Below are 19,326 nucleotides of genomic sequence, written 5' to 3'. Positions count from 1 at the left end.
TAGATCTAAAATAAACTGTTTTTAAAATATATATTCTAAAAATCCTATTTGCTACCATTTTAACTAAAGTGCATCATCCAGGCAGTTTAGAGCTAACTTCATGCTAACAGTTTAGCCTCACATTGTAGCTCAGTAATGTGCTAACACACGTATGAAACAGTTTGACTTGTTTCAGATGCAACCCTCATAAAACCATAAACGTGAAAAATGTACTTTTAACAGCAGAAAACTGCTTCGTTAACTAAAATGTGCTGAGCTTAACTGCACTAATAGAAACCTTCGACTCGTTTCTATACGCAGTAAATCTGTGTTGCTGAATTTGTTTTGACAGCAGGGAAGCAGCGGATCACAGAGCTCCCTGTTTGGATTGTTTTACAGCTTTAGAGATCAGATTCAAGAAAAAAAGAGAGAAAAATGCTGTCATGGCTGTCAGCTGCTTTAATTATAAACACACAACTGCTTTGTTTCTTGTCACCACAGCGCTTGCATTGGAGATTTAGCGAATTGGGTTATTCCTCCTGAATTCTGAGGTTTGCTTCTTGTGAAATTTAAAGCAGGATTATGTGAAAACTATGTGGTTATGCATCGCCAGTTACATTTTGCTGCAAGTACAGATCATTCTCTTTAAAACTGTCAAGCAAGGACATTAGTGAGTGCAATATTAGTTGCTATATTTAATGCTCTAATTGTCAAAATACACAACTACATGAGTGGGTGGTTATTTGTAGAGATCACAAATCAACCAAACTGTAAAAGAGAACATAACTGCTGCTAAGTCAGGAAATGATCTGTCTGGCTGAAGATCGGATTCAATATTGAGAATTTTCCCATTTATAAGAATCATTACTTAGTCTGATCTGATCTTGGGTTTAAGAAATACATAAAAAATGCCACCTTTAGCTCTCTTTTAACACCATCTTTTGGTAATAAACCCTAAGGAAAAGTAAGATCTATCACTGAGACAAGAGACTGTTTTTCATTTACAAACTGGAAAGTTGCAAATATGTCGACAGTCAATTTATCAGTCAAATGTTCACCAACAATGTGGAAAAATGATTCGATCTGTAGCCCAAACTGTGAACTTTGTGATCCGTTGCTATAACAACATAGGTAGATCTACTGCACTTTTATAAACAACCTGAAAGGTGGACTATGAAGCATGTATGACAGATCCAGACAATGTATAACCTGGCTTGATCAAACCTAAATGCCTAGTCAGAGTTACGCTTCTAAGCAAACTAATCAAACATTAGATGGGTCAAACCTTGGTGAACGAGTAGTACTTAAACTTCAAAATGACATTTTCCAAACAATAAACAAGTAAATTTGGTTCTCAACCTGAACCAAGCTTCTAACATGTTGAAGTGTCTAACAATCTGTAGTTTTGGTTCCTAAACCGAACTGGAAAGCAAATTTAAAACCAAAAGTACATCAACAGAATGTGAAACTTAAAACTGTTTTCAATCAACAGACTTTGTCTCTTCTTTTAAGCTATTTTCAGCCCCTGTTTTGACATTTTAATTGACGTTTAATCACCATTTTCTGTATTTTTCAGTAACTGATTTCAGTTGTTTTCGGTAACTGATTTCAGTTGTTTTCAGTCACTTTATTCATTTTCAGTTCCTTTTAGTTCCTTCTTTTAAGGTATTTCCAGTCCCCATTTTGACACTCACTGTACTCTGTCATTTCAGTCACTATTTTCTGCAGATTTATGTCCTGCATTTTCATTCACTCTTCTCTGATGTTTTCCGGCCTTTTTAGTCACTGATTTCTGTCATTTTATTACTTCTTTTCAGTCCCTTCTTTCGGTTGTTTTCAGTCACAATTTTGACATTTTAAGTCACTATTTTCTTCACTGTTTTCTGTAGTTTTTAGTCTTTTTTTTTTTTGCCCTTTCAAATCCCTGTCTTCTGACATTTCATGAAGGTGGTGCACGAAGACAAAACCTGGTCTTTTGAGTGGAAGTCTGATCACAGGTCATGAATTATTTAAGAACAAAATGATGTCCCCCGAAAATGTAATTTAGACGTCAGTTTAATTGTGTAGCAGTTTAATTTTGTGGAGATTGGACTTCCTCCTGTCAGTATGCGTAGACTTGTTTGACCTTCAAGTAATCACTGTCATTCCTATGCAAAAACGTGATCGCTTTCCCTTGAAATATGATAATTCTGCAGCTTTTGCATGAACATTTGGAGATGAAGGAGGCAGAGAAATCATCCAGAGAGAAACCAAACCCGACACAGTGAAGCCCAGATAAAAACAAACCTGAGCTGCTGATTCATACCAGCTGCTCAATGAAACAAAGATCTGCCGTGTGGCGTCTAAATGGATGCGTTTGTGCACCACAATGAATCTTACGCAGATACACATCGTGTCAGACGCCTGATGTTTCACACACACCTGCATTTAACCCTGCAGACGGAGGATGAAGGCTGTGATTGGTGGAGGAGGGCGTGGGAAATGGAAGTCATGTCATCCTTCTTCGGCCGGCCTAATGGGAAGAGCAAGAGCTGCCGCTTATCTCCAGCCTCGGCTAAACCCTCAGCAGCACACATGCAGCGGCGTTTCCATCCCTCAGAGGACGCCGCATTGACTTCTATTCATTACATTCATCGGCTGGAGTAATAAAACCGCACACACTTACAGATGTGGAGGGAAGAACAGGCAGCTTGTCTCTTTCCTCTCACTGAATCTGCAGCTTCGGGGCTTGTTTAGCATTAAACACATCATTTACATATTCAGCTGGATGGTCAGTCGCTGCCTGACCTTGTGTTTGTAGTTGGCAGATAGAGAGAATAGAGCAGAGATACAGAGTGAGGAGAAAGAAACTGGTGTCTTGAGGTTAGCATTGTTCGAAAAATATGCCACGAAACATATTTTTACATAATACTACACCTATACTACTTGAGGATGTTGTTGTCGCTTATGTTTAGTGCATATAAAGATCAATAATCTGCGTAGAAGTCATTATAAACTGCAGAACATGTCTGCTAATCTTCATATTTTACACTTCCAGTGTTGGTAGAATACATCAAATGACTATCTTTTGTTGCTGCTGTGGCCTGTGTCATGTGTTTTGATTCGTTTATCAATTTATTATAGTCATCGTAAAATATGACAAAATCTGCTCTTTCAAAAGCTGTGTTAATCAAATTTTCTAATTGGCATCACCTCTTAACTTCCTGGAATGGCTACGATTGACTACAGCTGCTGACTCCTCTGAGCCAATTTAAATAGGGCCCATTAGATCCACTCATTAGACTCACGCCACACCAAGCCAGATGGAGAGAATAGAGCAGAGATACAGAGATACAATGCTGGAGGTTAGCATTGTTCAAAAAATATGCTATGAAACATATTTTTACATAATACTACACCTATACTACTTGAGGATGCGGCTATCTCTGATGTTTAGTGCATGTAAAGAGCCATAATCTGTTTAGACGTTATTAAAAATTGCACAACATGCCTGCTAATCTTTATGATTTAAGTTGCCATGATGGTCAGCTATATATCAGCTAATTATCTTTTGTTGCTATTGCAGCCTGTGTCATGTGTTTTGGTTCGTTTAGCGATTTATTACAGCTCGTCTAAAATATGACAAAATATGCAGGGTCAAAAAATCGGTTTTGATCTCTTGTAGAGAGAGAAGTCCAGTTGATTTCTACTGAAGCTCCTACGACTACCATGACCTGGATTACCGAGAATCCATACGGACAGATTCCATCATAGAAAATTCTGAGATTCATTGGAAATTTGGTGAAAAACTAAAGACACACTTGTTTAACGTGCTGCAGCTGCAACTAGCAAAAAGCCACATTAGTAACGCGTTCAGTGCAGCCAAAGTGTTGCATTCTAGGACATCCTATAGATGTTTATAAGGCACTGACCGATGAATTCCTTGTGCATCTACTTATACAGATTATTTTGTCTTAATGTGTCAGTGGAAGAACCATTTAGCTAGCTCAAGAGATGCTACTACAACCACAGTTTCAACACTGGGTCTTCTGGGTGGATGTCCAGTTGTGTGTTTATACCGCCATCCTTCCTGTGCAGCCAAAGTGTTGCATTCTAAGATGTCCTATAGATGTTTTTAAGGCTCTGATTGATAAATCCCTCATGCATCTACTTATAAAGATTATTTTTGCACCAATGACTCACTGGGAGAACCATCCAGTTGGTTGAAGAGTTGCAGCTTCAACCACAGTTTCCACTCCAACTACTTCTGCCTCTTTGAATCTCTGCAGTCGACTCCTGTTGGTGGAGGACAACTTCCTGCCTCCTCGTCTCTGCACAACTGAACACGGAAGCATCACGAGGACATGGAAGCAGCAATATTTATTAACACGCTCTGACTGAAAGCCTGCAGACGGAGCTGTTAAAGACATCGTTAGGGTCAGACACAGTTTGGGAACGGGCCAACGGTTCAACGAAACCCTGCGACGTCCAACGCGGATGGAATTCTGACGGACCACAATCCAGTCAGAGCAATGGATCGTCTTTCCTCATCACGCTTTCTCCACATGGCTTGAGACGAGAGGAAAGAAGCGTTTTATTTGAAGCAGCTCAAAAGATCAGGAAAGACAAATACTGGGCTCACGCTCGGATTCTTCGGGCGTCCGAAGACGACCGAGCATCCAAACAGCCGAGACGAATTAGACGTGGATGGAAACCAACGTCTGGCCATAAGCACATAAATCCCAGAGGACTTTTACTGCATCTGTCTCCACATATGGCAGCATTTCCCCTCCAAACTGAACTCTGTCCACTCAGCTGTGACATCCAGGCTTTAATTTAGGTTTCATTTAACTAAAAAGCACCAAAGCCAAAATTAAAAAATGTCAGTTCAGGTAAAAGTCCTGAATTCAAGCATGAGAAACACAATGATGAGTAGAAGAATGTAGTTTATTTTGTGTGGGTATTGTGGTTTTTGAACATAAAACATCTATTAAATGTGAAACCTACTCCAGTACTTGATTCTGTTGGTTTATATTTTACTGTAATGTTGGTGCTTTAGTCCATTTTGCTGCTAAATTCAAAGTTAGCTGATTAAAATGATGGTCTAACGTTCAAGGTTTCAACTTTTTATTCCAGGTTTTTTTTTTCCCATAAACAGACTAAAAACCTCCAGATATTCAGCTTATAATGAAATAAATCAGAAAAACTAAATTAATGCTGGAAAATGTATCAATTGTTTGTCTTTTCTCAGTATTTTTGGCTAATTTCTGGATTTTTGGGGGGTTGTATTTCAGAGTAAATTGGCATTTTCTCTTTTCTCTTTGTATCTTATATATCAGGAAAAAAATAAATTGATAATCCATTTTGCTGTGCCTTTTTCAGAAGTTAAAATGAGTTAATTGACAAATATGCAGCTGAGAGACTACAAGTAAAAAAACAAAAGAAACAAATATTGTGAATCTGTCTTCAAGCTCCTCATATGTAAGAATTTTAGGTTTTTTGTGGTTTGTTACAGTTAGAAATTGATTTTTTTTGTTGTTTTTTCACATTTTATCGACAAAATGTAGAACTTTTTAGCTAAACAAATAAAGAAATGGCAACATTTGCTCATTGTAGCTTCTTAAAAGTCACGATTTTAGGATTTTTTTCAATCAAATGTGAAAATAAAGTGAATATTTTTAGGTTTTGTACCATTGGTCTGACATTTGAAGATGGTCCCTGCAGGCATTTTCATTTTCATTTTTGACAAAACGGCCAGTTAGTCAAATTAAATTAACCATCAAATAACAAAATCAGTTGTTAGTTGCTGCTATATTCTTTAAATTTTTAAGACAATTTGGTTGTTTTCCACATGTGATGGTTTTCGGCTCTCTTTGTTGGATGTCAGAGGAATGTTTTTGACTTTTTTAATGATCAATTGGTAATTTTAGTCACATTTAAAGTAAAACCTACTGATATTTTGTTGCTCTAGGTTCTCAAAAGGGAGAATTTTATGCTTTTTTTTTTGTCAAATAACATTAAACTGAATATTCTGAGGTTCTGAACTGTTAGTCTGACATTTGAAGACTGCACTATTAAGTTATATATTTTTGTCATTTTACAGCAGAATATTCACATATCTTCTTGCTCTATGTTCTCAAAAGTGATGTTTTTAGGTTTTTAAATGAAATGTAAAAGTAAATGGGATATTTTTTATTTTTTAAAACAAAATCAGATGAAATCAATAAATCATTTTTAGCTGCAGCCCTACGTCACTCTGGTCCTGGTCGACCTGATAAAATAAAGTTTGGAGTAGATTTTAAGGACAAAAGTGCTCCAAATGAACAGACGGATGAATCAATAATAAAAAATAATCATTAGCTGCAGTCTGTATCAGCTGCTGCCTCTCAGACGGGCAGGAAATAAATCCTATTTCCTGCCGCTCTCCTCTGCAGCTTTCAGCACAAATCAGATTTACTTGATGTGTAGCCAGAGAGAGACCACACACACACACACACACACACACACACACACACACACACACACACACACACACACACACACACACACACACACACACACACACACACACCAGCCATTGTGTGAATTAGACAGCACTTCAGTCACAGCAGCTCTTCCCCTCCGGCTGCTTCCTCCATCCCACTGATGGCCGACTTCGTTTGATGTGTGTGTGTGTGTGTGTGTGTGTGTGTGTGTGTGTGTGTGTGTGTGTGTGTGTGTGTGTGTGTGTGTGTGTGTGTGTGTGTGTGTGTGTGTTCCTCAGCTCTTCCATCTCTATACGTCTCTCTACACTCTAAAAAGCAGATCAAGGGACCTAATTAAATGTATAATAGCAAAAAACAATATTCTAATTTACTGACTTAGAGAAACGTTCCATCAACTTCACTTTGTGTTCAATCTAAACTCTAATTCCTGTCTTAGTCGATTACAAGCAAGGTTCAGTGGTTCAAAGTAATCATTATTACTTTCCTCTTTAACAGTAAACTGATTTTTAAAAATAAATTTATATTTTTGCATTTTGTCTGACAACTTTTTTTTAATTTATGATATTTTTAGTCATGTTTGAAGCAGAATATGCTGACAGTTTTGTGATTTATGATTGTAAAAGTGCAGATTTTGTGATTTTTAAACTGAATATTTCTAGGTTTTGGAGTGCTGCATGTCAGTAAATTGGATTTTTTTTCTGTATTTTTGGCATATTAAGGAGAAATTGGACAATTTATTTTTATATATAACAGTAAACTCAATATTTTTTAAATACTTTAATCATATTTAAAGTAAAATATGCTTAGATTTTCTTGTTTGATGTTGTCAAAAGTAAGGATTCTATGATTTTTTTTTGTAAAATGTGACAGTAAACTGATTATTTTTAGGTTCTGGACTGTTGATCTGACATTGAAGATAGAAACCCTACATTATTACATGATCATTTTGGTCACTTTTAAAGCAGAATATGCAGATATTTTCCTGCTCTATGTTCTCAGAAATGAGGTTTTCAGGATTTCTTTTTATGAAATCCATCCATCCATTCTCTATACACCGCTTTATCCTCACGAGGGTCATGGGGGGTGCTGGAGCCTATCCCAGCTGACTCGGGTGAAGGCAGGGGACACCCTGGACAGGTCACCAGTCTGTCACAGGACTCTTTTTATGAAATGTCAAACTAAATGGAATATTTTAGGGGTTTGGACTAAAAAAAAAATCAGCTGAAATGAATAACAAACTCTTTTTTGGACTGTTGAAGACGTATTCTTGGACTCTGACAGGCATGTTCAGTATTATTTATTGGACTTTTTCCAGACAAAACGATCAAATAATCAAATTAAAATAACCATCATAAAGAACATCAGCCGTTAGCTGCAGGTTTTAGCTTTCTAAAGGTGATGTTTTAGGTTTTGTTGTCTGTCAGAGGAATGTTTTTTTGATGATCAAATGATCATTTTAGTCATACTTAAAGCAGAATATGCTGATATTTTTTGTTCTACGTTCTCAAAAGTGACGATTCTGTGATTTTTTGTCCCATGTGACAGTAAACTAAATCTTTCTAGGTTCTGGACTGTTGGTGTGCCACCTGAAGACGGTCCCTGCACTATTAAATGACAATTTTTGTCAATTTAAAACAGAAAATGCAGATATTTTGGTGGTTAATGTTCTTGTTCTCAAAAGTAATATTTTTAGGACTGTTTTTTAACAAAATGTGAAGGTAAATGGAATATTTTGGGGAGTTTGGACTAAAAAAATCAAGTATTTTGTTGTATTTTCTACTAAACTAGTATCTTTTTTTTGTATTTATGGCATTTTAAAAAACAAAACAGACATTGCTTTGTCCAGTAGAGATGCTGAAATGTTGGCGCTGTACAGGCACAGTTTGTGACTCTTTTGATGGATTTCAGTCCAGAAATATCTCTTGATCTTAAAGTGAAATCAGATAATCCATTCTGACACTAAGAAATGCGTTTCTAGTCGCGTTCCTTAAGAAGTCTGTGAGCATCAGCGCTGCCCGGCTTCAACACATCACCCTGCTCTCTAAATACAGGAAGCACATAGGTTTCTCTCTGAGCCAGACGCTGCCCCGCTGATCTCACTGAGCCGGCTGTAAATCTACCGGTCTGATGTATACGACAGCGAAAGAAGACCAGCTGTGAGGAGAGAACACTGGTCCAGAGCCAGAAGTCAGTCAGAAGCTTCGTCTGTGGGTCGATGTGCAGCTGGCAACGCTCAAATAACCGTCTGAAGAGGAGCCCGCCTCGGTCACATCGATCCATTCCTCCTTGTCCTGACCTCAGCCATCAGGACAGCACGTCCAAAGAGATGATTCTACCAAAAAACAGACTTTATACCCTCAGTTTATAAGATTCCTAATGCTTCCCAACAGCCTACGGTGAATATTGGAGTCTGTAAATGTGCAGGTTCGGACAAGTTGGCTCAAATCTGACGCCCTCCTCACACTCGACTCATGAGGAATGATCTAATTTAATTACATATTTGAAGGCAGATCATGTTAAAACAGAATATATTGGCATTTGAAGTATTTGTATAACACCTGGAACAGTTTGGATAATAAATCGTTTAACCTCCAGACCCACTGGCAGGTTTAAAAGACATCTTATCTTTAAATAAATCACAAATATTACACCATTTATCAGAGCTGGAAACTGCAAAAAACAGAAAAAATGCCACATTTTCCAACTTTCCAATGATCCTGCAGCAAATTATGAGTCACGTGTGGTTCTATCTGGAAAATTCACCATATCTAACCTTAAAAACGCGATTTTTTCGGCAAGGTCACTTTATCCTACGTGTCAGAGATAAACAGCTCTGCACCAGATTCTATGCAAAAACTAAACAATGTCAAATATCACCCTCTTTTTGGTTTGCTACAACTATAAAATGGGATTTTTGTTGTTTTAAACTACTGTTTGAGTGAATGAGGCAGCATAAAAACAGAAAGAAGAAAGAATTTTTTTGTAAAATGAGCTCACAGTGAGTAAACATGCAATGGGAGTAAAGAAAAAATGGCATGAAGTAGATTGAAGTTCAATCATAACACTACAAAAAATGGCAAGAAAACCAATCTGAGATGCAATTATTATCATCTTTTTAGTCTTCTGTGTCTACAAGATGTGATTTTTGTTGTTTTAAACTGCTGTTTGAACAAAACAACACAGAAGCAGACAGAACAGGAAAATGTTCTACTGAGAAAAGTACATGAGTAAAGTTATGGCATTGTAACTGTACGATACTACACACAAGAGTTGTTCATATTTTTAGCCATGATTGTTCTGTTTCCATAGAGGTGCAGGACTTTATATTGCACTGAAAAAAAGGTCTACGGTGGGGAAAAATCAAACAGGAGCAAAAATATGCCATGAAAAGGAACATATTTTTAAACAAAACAGTTAAAACGTTCATCTGAAGTCCAAATATCATCACGTTTTCAGTCTTCTATGACGCAGACTTTTGTTGTTTTAAACTGCTGTTCGAACGAAACAAAACAACATCAAAATAGAAAGAGGCATAAAAGGTTTATAAAATGAGCTCACAGTCAGGAAAAACGGCATGAAACGGATTGAAGTTCAACAAGAAAACTACCACAAAATGACAAGAAAACCCAACTGAAATGCAAACTTCATCATCTTTTTAGTCTTTTATGACAGTAAATGGTGTTTTTTGTTGCTTTAAACTACTGTTCAAACAAGCAGAAGCAGAACGAAGCAGGAAAACGTTTGCTCTGAAGAACACTACCTGACTAAATGCACTCAGGCTCCACTGCTGCTGTGTGAAAGAGAAGCAAACCGAGAAGCACTTTAGGTTAAAGTGCTGCATAAACGCTTCCATATATTTAATTTTTTTGGTCCCCACAAGGTGAGCTGGATGTCAGACTCGTGTCCTTGCAGATAGATGAACCTCCGGGTCACACAAACACCGACAGAAAACCCTCGGTGGAGTACGAACACCGGCCAGGTCGTCTCCTGTGAATAACTCCTCGTATGGTGGAGCTCGGCCTAATGCCTCCACCGTATCTCCAAATACCACTGCAATTAGCGACAGTGGTCCCCGTTGAGCTCTGCAGCGTGGGGTCGATTAACGGCGGTGGTGGAATCAGGCAGAGAGACACGAGGAGGATGGATAATCACATTAGAGCGGCTAACGGGATGCCTTTTTGCAGCACAATGTAATGAGATGCTGCAAACATAATGACGACAGGAGAAGGTCGAGGAGGATTCTGGGCTTTGTTTTCGTTTCCCGCTCTTTTCCTGCGAGGCCACACGGCAGCTCGCTAACCTCTGGGAGATCTGGCTGCAGCAGACGAAGCTCTCGCAGCAGAATCTGACACCCTCGAGGCCGTCGGAGCTTCGTCAGGGACTCCAGAGGTGATGTTCTGCAGCCGTGTCGGCTCGTGATGCAACAGCCGGCTGTTTGCCTGCAGACGATAACGACGCTGCTTGTTGACGATGATGAGCGGTGTCAGGAATCAGTGGCGCTCATTCACACGACCGGATTCAGGTTTCACTCTGGATACTCACTGATTGCACGGCGGAAACGATTAATCCAAGAGCAGAGCGACATGAAGTGACTGTAGCGGCTGAAAAAACTGAGTATCCTCAATGGTTTCTTCGTATTCACGTCCATTTGGTCATGTTTGCAATGGCAAAAGCTGCATGTATGAACTACTGATCCATTACTGTTCACCATTTAACATTATTATTTAGTTTCACCTGGCTTTTTCAACCATTCAATTGCAAATTTGAGCTATTTATCTGGTGCTACTATTGACTTTTCTTAACTCAAAAGTCTTTAAAGTCAGTTTGGTTGTTGCTATTTTAACATTACCGGTTAGCTTTATGTTTGTTTTTCAGCCATTCAGTTGCAAATTTGAGCTATTCATCTGAGTATTTAATTGTTTATACTTTAAAATAACTAATCTATCTGTTTATATGAAAACTGAGTTGAAACAAGCTGGTTTATTATGTAGTAATAAAGGATTTTTAGTTTTCTCAATCACATGATGCAGTGTTCAAGTGCTACTAGAGACTTTTCTGAACTCAGAACCAATTCTGCTGACTTTGTTGACTTTCCATCCGAAGCTTAGTGGACGGACGTAGCACAAAACTTCTGGAGAATTTACAACTTCCCACTGTGTTTCGGTGCAGCTCATAGAAAGCATAAATCATCTCAAATTCTTCCCAAGTGTGTTGACTTCTTACCCTAAGCTTGAAAGACAGACGTAGTATATGAGTATATAAGTAAGATATGTGGAGAATTTAAAACTTCTCCCTGTGCTTTGGCGCAGTTCATGGAAAGCAAAAAGCACTTCTGATTTTGCCCAAGTTTGCTGACTCCACGTCCAAGTTTAGTGCACATAAATGGCACAAGATTTCTAGATATTTTAGAACTTCCCACTGTAAAATACCTCCAATGCTGTCCAGGTTTGTGGGCTTTTCATCCTAAACTTATTGTACAGATGTGTCACATGATGTCTGGGGAATTTAGAACCTTCAATGTGTTCGGCGCAGTTCGTAGACGGCGTAAAGCACTGCCACTTCTTCCGAAGTTTGTAGACTTTCCATCACAAGACAAGTGGGTGGACTTAGCACAACATTTCTGGAGAATTTAAAACTTCTCCTGTGTTTCAACACATGACCAATTCTGCTCAAGTTTGCTGATTTTATGTCCTAAGCTTGGGAGACAGAGGTAGAACAAGCTATCTGGAGAATTTAGAACTTGTCACTGTGTTCACAGAAAGCCTTAAGCACCTTTAATTTAGCACAAATTTGTTGACTTTCTGTCAGAAGCTTAGAGGACGGATGTAGCACAAGATTTCTGGAGAATGTAGCACTTCCTATTACTGTTCATTAAAAACATAAAGCACAGGCAATTATGGTCAAGTTTGCCGATGATTTGTTCGAAGCTTAGTGAACGGCCATGGCAAAAGATTTGTGGAGATTTTAGAACTTCCCACTGTAAAGCACCTCCAATGCTTTGTGGACTTTCTGTTCTAAACTTAGTGGATGGACGTAGCACCAGATCTCTGGAAAATTTAGAACTTTCCATTGTGTTGTGGCACAGTTCATGGAAAGCGTAAAGCACCTCCACCTCAGCCCACGTTTATTGACTTTCAGTTGTCAGCTTAGTGGAAGCAAGTAGCACTAGATTTCTGGAGATTTTAGAACTTCCAAATGTAAAGCATCCCAAATTCTGCCCAAGTTTGTGGAGTATCTCTTCTAAACTTAGTGTACAGATGTGGCACAAGATTTCCAGAGAATTTAGAACTTTCCACTGCGTTTTGATGCAGTTCATGGAAAGCATGAAACATCCCCAAGTCATTCAACTTTGGATGCAACTCTTTAAATGATAACTTAATAAGGCGTCTCCATTTTATGAGCAGAAAGAAGAACAAGAGTATAAGACAACACAAACTACAGACAACATAGGTCCAATTAGCTTATTACAAGAAGTTAGAAATCACATGGGAACCTCATGTGGCTCCTACAGCTGTTGTGATATCGCTGCTACAAACAGACAAATAGTTTTTCAGGGGAAATGTAAAACATATGAAGCTGAAGGCTCTTACAAACTCTGCTAGAGAGTCTTAGTCAGACTTGGACATATGGTGAAATTTACATGACGTGGACCTCAGAAAGCCTGAAAGTGCCTTTAAAGTGTTTCCATACTGTTTATAGTGAGCCAGAGTCAATCATCCCTGAAACCTGCAGCAGTTTCTCCTTTTTTTTTTTTACCACCATGGAGGGAATAATTCATGACTAAGACATGAGTTCATAACGTTTCCCAACTCTTTACAGACTGTGTGAAAACTGAGACTGACTGACAGGCAAAATGCACAAAGTGGCTGTTTTATTGTGTTATACTATATTTAATGTTTCTCACGATGAATCATTTAAGGTGGCTGTAAATGATATTTCTGCACTAACACTTAACAAGACAGCATGGACACCCTTCACCAGAGGCAATGAAAGAACCACTAAATGGTTATTATCTGTGATCGACAGTGCAACAAGTTCACCCTCAATTTTGTAATTTATTGAGTTGATATGTTCTGAATGATTAACGTAGAACGTAATAAATCATTTCTGCTGTGTTTATCTTTCTAAAGCTGTAGCAGTTTTCAAAATGAGGAGTAAATGCTGTTTTCCGTCATAGTAGAAGCTAAAACACACATTTTTGATGAAAATCCACCATCCTTTCTTTACATTAGTGCTTATGAAGAGTTAATAAAAATTCAGATCCAATAGAATCGCTGTCATAGTGTTGTTTCTGCTACACCATGCAGAAAAAAGCTCTAAAAATCCGCTGTTTCGCTAGCTGATGAGCAGCAAACAGCACAGAAATGCAGCTGGCGAACATACATTCATGAACACCTGCTATCACAACCCGGTCTCACGGGGATTCGTGAAACTGTCACGTAAGTTTTAGTTTCGGTTTCATGCGCACCAACACGATTTCGTCATGTTTTTCGTGCCGCTCACCACGAAATGTTTTTCGCTGTGGTAATCACGTCTGAAAGTGGTTTATACCGGCGGATTCATGACGATCTAAGCTGTCCATCGGCGTATACTGCTTGTGTGATCGCGTTTGCGGCCGCCGGCCGCCGGACATTCTTGAAATTCCTATGCAAATTGGTAAGTGTACCACCGGCTTATGGTTAGGTTATGGTTATGGTTATGGTTAGGGTTATGTTTAGGGACGATGTCATGCAAAATATAGCGTTGGATTCGCCACGGTTTTACATTAAAAATATAATATACACATTCTTTTGAAATACGTTCTGAGTGGCACGAAAAGTCCGCCGTTTAAAATACATTGGTGCGCATTTCGTGGTGAGCGGCACGAAAAACATGACGAAATCATGTTGGTGCACACGAAACCGAAACTAAAACTTACGTGACAGTTTCACGAATCCCCGTGAGATCGGGCTCGCTATCAACACACATCTGTATCCAGTAAACCACATGTAGACGAGGAAAAACATGTGAACGCACACGGACACATTGTTCTGATCTCAGCAGCTTTAAATCTAACAAAACAGGTCGGAAAGGTCAAGCTAACTCTGGCTAACTCCTGCTAACTTAGCCAAACAAAAGCTACAAGTCATAGCAGTGATGTTAGCTTGGAAACAGACAAAAAAATTACAGGAAATAGAGCAGAATTTCTTTTTTTTTTTTTTTATAAACCCAAATCAAACAGCAGGAACAAGAACTCACAGTGCAGATATTAATATAGAGACAGCATACATGCAAACACGTGCTAGTAAAGCTGTATAAATGGGAACATAGTTGAGCATTTAGCAGCTAAAGAGGTAAATATCTGCTTTAGGAGCTGGTGGAGACCAAAACAGAGCTCCAAGAGAAAGAAAACTAGACAGTGATGATATATCAGTAACACTAAATATGAAAAATCTGTATCATTGTTCAATATTATGATGACAATATGCCTTAAAGTAAATAACTAAACAAGGGGTGCAAGTATAAAACAGTTTCCTTATCTAATAGTCAATGCTAATGTTAGCTCTTTACCCGCCGACATTCGTAATATTCACCATAAAATCAGCTCAGTTGCACGAGGAACAGATAAACACCAGATTACTACATTATAAATTAAATGACTTATCTGGAGTGATTGGCCCCCCAATAAATAGAGTATTCCAAGAAAATCGAGTTTAGAATGCAGCAAATGAGCTGCAAAGTAAATAACTTTTAAAGTCATTAATTTATTAAGAGCAATTAGAATAACCATCATACCTGATCTATATGAGGGAGTGACTTGAGCACTGTAGTTACTTTTAATAGTTTTGTTTACATATTCATGTTGTTGAAACAATGAAAATCAGATTCATCCATCAGCTAGAGTCTGTCACCTTTGAACTCAGAGAAAATGCATGTAATGTTTCTTTTGAGAGTTTTTCTTAACACTAATTTTGCTCTTAAAAACTCACAGATTTTGAATATTTAATGACTAGATATCTGTTTCTTTTCTCGTTTAACACCAATTTGTGGAGGAATTCTTGCAATTTTCCTTAGAATTTGCAGGAAATCAGCTGGAGTTTAGTTTAAATGCATGGTCAGTGTACATGCTGTGTGAAATCAGGAGAATGGAGCTGCTGAAGGTCTCCATGGTGACGCCCAGGACAAGCAGCAGCATCAGCAGCAGAAGAACCAGAAGCCAGCCTGGAGGAGATTTTATCCTCAGGATTCTTCAGAAGTGCTCTAGAAGAGGAACCTTCTGCTCATTTTAACGTTAGTAATCTCTTAATAGCAGTTTGAGATCAAAATAACCATCATACCTGATCTATGACTTGTTCATTGTAGTTATTTATAATAGTTTATTTACATATTTATGTTATAGAAACAATGAAAATCTGATTTCCCTTCAGCTAGAGTCTGCAGTTCGTTCAAGTTGAGTTCAATGTAAGTTGACAAGAGTAAGAATTTGCTGCTTCTCTCGGTTTTGAAGTGAATATCTTTGGGTTTGTTGGTGAATTTGTAACCTTTCCACTCAGATAAAATGTAATTAATAGAGAAGATTAATCAGTAATTATAGAAACAGTAGCGTCCACTCATGACTGACTGCTGCTAGAGGGATAAATATGAGATAATATCACAAACTCATGATAAATCCTGCAGTCGTATCCTGTTTGCTGTTGGTTTTAGTCAGACAGCTGCTACATGACGCCGTTGGTTGTTAAAGTTCCTCTCCACAGTGCTGAGGATGTCGCCGCGGTGACCGGTTACTAAGGGCAACGTTGTGTTATGAGCTGCTCTGCATCCTGAACTCTGACTGTGAACTCTACTGAAGTAATTCTGAGGAAACGATGATCTTTAACTTCTCCAGAACCAGGCTGCAGACGTTTTATGACTCAGTAGATTTCATCTTGCTGCCAAGAAATGCCAAATTCTGTGTCAGGCGACTAAAAACCAGCTCCTTCCTTCCAATCTTATCAGAGATTTTAACAGCTGATCTCTGAGAAGAGGTCATTGGAGAAATCTAGAAGACCTCTAAAGGAGGAGAGTTTAAACTTTGTTTTTTATCTGTTTTATGTTTAAAACTTTATTGTAATCAAGTTTGGTTCAACCTGTCCAGGGTGTCCCCTGCCTTCACCCGAGTCAGCTGGGATAGACTCCAGCACCCCCCATGACCCTAGTGAGGATAAAGTGGTGTATAGAGGATGGATGGATGGAAGTTTGGTTCATTTAATGAGAAATAATAACAAGGCTGACAGTACTAGAATGCTTTGTTTTAGTCCAAATACCTTTAATTATCACTCAGACCTGCAGCTCTTTTGAACCATGTTGGATATTTATTACTAAATCTAAGTTTTAGAGACGCTTGTTGTATATTTTGGAAGATTAGGATATCAAAAAATTGAAAACAATGCAAAAAAACACAACAATAATAAGATAAGTTCGATAATAAACCTCAAATGGTTCAATATTTTATGATCATGTCCAACAGATGAAGATTTTACACATAAAGATCATGTGAGATATTAAAAATACCATTATCATGTTAGTTTATTTGACTGTTTTTCACATAACTGGAGCTTTGTCCAAAGTTATGATTGGACTTTTGTCTCTTCTTGATTTATTTGACATCTTTAGTTATTTTCTGCAGAAAATAATAAACTGAGCGGTTAAAAAGCAGCTTATAATGTCAGATTTTTCCATTATTATTCACTTGAATGAAGCATATTCACAATAAACTCAAATATTGTGGGTATATGATAACTGCAGCTCACATTTTCTCAGTTTCTCTTCAATCATCATCAAATTTATGCTGCACTTCTTTCTCCATTTGGTTTGTTTGACATCTGTAGTTATTTTCTTCACAGATGAAGATTTTAGGTTAGAGAAAGACCATCTGAGCTGTTTAAAAGCAGATTCTAATGTTAGTTTTCTAACTATTTCTCATTTAACTGATGCATATTTACCTAGTTTTTCCATAAAAAACTCAAACAGAATGGGTATTACATAACTGGAGGCAACATATTCTCGAACACTAAATGTGGCCAAATTTAAGCTGCACTTCTTTCTGCACTTGATTTATTCGACATCTTCAGTTATTTTATGCAAAAAATACATACCAAGTTGTTAAAAGACAGCTTGATATGATAGTTTTTCTTTCTATTTTTCATTTGAATGATGCATATTCACCTATTTTTCTTCTTAAAAACTCAAACATAATGGATATATGATAACTACAGCTCACATTCCCTCAGTTTCTCTTCAATCAACACCAGATATAAGCTGCACTTTTCCCTCCACTTGATTTATTCAACATCTTTAGTTATTATCGGCAAAAATAATAATAATTTAAGCTGTTGAAATGCAGCTTATTCTGGTAGTTTTTATTTTTATTTTTCACTTCATTCATGCATATTTGCCTATTTCTTCCATAAAAACTCAAATATTATGAGTATTCAATGAAATGGAGGGAACATTTTCTCAGTTTCTTTCTAAAATAACACCAGATTGTTCAAACTAATACATGCATTTGTTTCTAGTCTGTATGAATTTGACATCTTTAGTTATTATTGTCCGTGCAGATGAACATTTTACACATAGAAAGATATGCTGAGATGTTAAAAAGCACTTTTTCTCTTCACACTATGTTTCACTGAACTGATTCCTCCCTGTGTTTGTCTGTAATTAAAAGATTTGCACATGAAAAAAGACCCACTGAGCTCAGATTTTCTTACTTCTTTCATTTTATACGAGTTTTTCTCTTAAAAACTCACACATTCTGGATAGTTAACGACTAGAACTCTGTTTCTTTTCTCATTTAACACCAATTTGTGCAGGAATTCCTGCAAATATTCGTATAATTTGCAGCTAAACGTGCAGGAAAGCAGCCCGAGGTGACTGTAAGTGTATAATTGGTGTGAAATCAGGTGGATTGAGCTGCTGAAGGTGTCCAAGGTGACTTAACGGCAAGGACAAGCAGCAGCAGCAGCAGCATCAGCAGCAGAAGAAGCAGAAAGCAGCCTGGAGGAGATTTTACCCTCAGGATTGTCCAGAAGTGCTCGAGAAGAAGCTCCTGCTGCTGTTTGGACACTTTCAACCTTCACTCTGACCGCTTTCTGTCTCTCTTTTAGCAGAAATAAAGCCTCCAGCTGGGTCACTTTTAATTGGAAATCTGTTGAACAAAAGGATCCAGAGCCTCATTGTTCCAAACACCCCTGTTTCTGGCTCTGGTTCTGGTTCTGGTTCAGCTCTACCTTCAACCAGCATCTCCACCTCCAGCATCAACTTAGAATAAAACCCCGCTCATCAAAGCTTCCATTCAGCTCCACCGCTCCGCTGTGATCAGGACCGGAGCCGCAGCAGCGAGAAATAAACAGAAGAATAAAGAAAAACCGGTGAGGAAGCGGCTCGGTTTCTCCTCACCGGGTCTCTTACCGGTGAAGTTCGGTTCCTGGTGGATGAAGCGCGGCCGGGATTAATCCGTTTAATCGGTGCCGGAGCCGCGGAGGATCCTCTCCGGCTTGTGGTGCATCAGACAGCAGACACGGAGCCGCCGCCGCTGCCGGTAGGACGGAACCGGAGGCGCGTCCCCGACACGGAGAGAGAGAGAAAGAGAGAGAGCGAGAGAGGGAGGGGCGTGCACGACGGTCCGGTCCGGTCCGTCCGCCGAACCGGAGGATCCTGGAAGAGGATGGAGACTGATTTACAGCAGGAAATTATACATATGTGTTAAAAATAAATGCATAATAGACTCTTTTTTTTTTACACTATTTATCATTAATTAACCAGAAATCAACCAGTCAGGCAGAAAATTAATCTTAAATAACTGATTAAGTGTTTCATTTAGGAGCTTAACTGCTATAATTTATTGGGCAACAATTAAAAAAAC

The 19,326-nt window shown here is 38.3% G+C and overlaps 1 protein-coding gene across 1 annotated transcript in view; it reads right to left on the bottom strand.

Annotated features, from left to right (window-relative positions):
• The window catches only part of enox1 (ecto-NOX disulfide-thiol exchanger 1), a 168,487-nt gene extending 149,442 nt beyond the window's left edge, over window positions 1-19,045 (bottom strand). Inside the window, exon 1 of the mRNA XM_051959456.1 lies at window positions 18,873-19,045. The gene's annotated coding sequence lies outside the window, so the exon portion shown is untranslated. The remainder of the gene's footprint in view (window positions 1-18,872) is intronic.
• Between the last annotated feature and the right edge of the window lie 281 nt (window positions 19,046-19,326).

The sequence above is a fragment of the Acanthochromis polyacanthus genome, chromosome 14 (assembly GCF_021347895.1).
Source record: "Acanthochromis polyacanthus isolate Apoly-LR-REF ecotype Palm Island chromosome 14, KAUST_Apoly_ChrSc, whole genome shotgun sequence".
Taxonomy (NCBI): domain Eukaryota; kingdom Metazoa; phylum Chordata; class Actinopteri; family Pomacentridae; genus Acanthochromis; species Acanthochromis polyacanthus.
The sequence above is the reverse complement of the archived record's forward strand: the minus strand, read 5'-3'. Positions and strand labels throughout refer to the sequence as shown.